This window comes from Myotis davidii, unplaced genomic scaffold (genome assembly GCF_000327345.1).
Source record: "Myotis davidii unplaced genomic scaffold, ASM32734v1 scaffold4446, whole genome shotgun sequence".
Lineage (NCBI taxonomy): Eukaryota > Metazoa > Chordata > Mammalia > Chiroptera > Vespertilionidae > Myotis > Myotis davidii.
The window spans coordinates 432-1,414 of NW_006296820.1; the positions used below are offsets into that span (position 1 = coordinate 432).

Genomic DNA, 983 nt, shown 5'->3' on the forward strand with positions numbered 1-983 from the left:
AATGCAGCCTGTTTGGGGGACTTGCAGGGTGAAGGGCGGAGTGGGGACTGTTAGGAAGTGACAGCAGGACTCAGGATGGTTTGCTTTCTCCTCACCCAGGTGGAGTTTGTCCCTGAGCTGCCCAAAACCGTCACTGGCAAGATCAAAAGGAGTGAACTTCGGGAAAAGGAGTTTAGTCAGATGCAACAGCAGTAAATTCAGCATCCCTTCTGAGTGTGACCTTGGGCACACACCTGGCTGCCTCGATGTCCCCACATGGCGGGGCGAGGGGCGATGTTGAGGGCTGATGGGGAAGGGCCCAGGACAGCCAGCATTCCCGCATTTCTGTTCTTTTAAGTGAACATCACTCACTCCCCTGCCTCCCAGGCTCCTGTTCCTTTGGATGCCCAGGCGGCGCTCAGATCGGGGCTGAAGATAATAAAGTGCTGACATCGGCATCAGGGTGCTCCTGGGTTGTGCCTTCATCGTGTACATGAACCTGTGCTGAATGCGGTCCCTCCTTGCTCTCCCTCCTCCCCCCAGAGAGAGCACAAGGCCTGATTCTCACTCCTGTTGCCTCCCTCACACACACCCTATTGTTCCCAGGTGGCCCTGCATGTCCAGTAGGTGACCAGGACCCAGAGTTCTGGGAGTGATGCTCTGAGCAGCCTAGGCACCTGCCTCAGCTAGGTCCCAGCCTAGGCCCGGTGTGGGGAAGTGAGTGACCAGCCCTCCAGGGACCGGGTTCCACAGGACTCTCCCAACATTCTCAAGAGGGGCCCGTCCCTCATTCCTAGGAGGGGCCAGGGGCCTAGTGGTCTTACCCCTCAGTTTTCCCCTGTGTGCACCCACCCACGCATTCCTTCCCAGGGATCCAGGGTCTTCCAGCCCTTCTCCCAGGGCCAGAGTCCTCCCTATAAACTCCCCCTCCACACTCTTTAAGTTCTTTCTGCCACCAGAGTCTGCCTCACCTTCTCTCCCAACCTGGTCGGAGGTTCTATGAA

At 57.7% G+C, this 983-nt stretch overlaps 1 long non-coding RNA gene across 1 annotated transcript; it reads left to right on the forward strand.

Moving 5' to 3' along the window:
* The first annotated feature begins 46 nt into the window (after window positions 1-46).
* LOC107184478 lies at window positions 47-434 on the forward strand. The gene is made up of 2 exons (XR_001515325.1): window positions 47-213; window positions 338-434. It is a non-coding gene; the product is annotated as an uncharacterized LOC107184478 (long non-coding RNA).
* The last annotated feature ends 549 nt before the right edge of the window (window positions 435-983 follow it).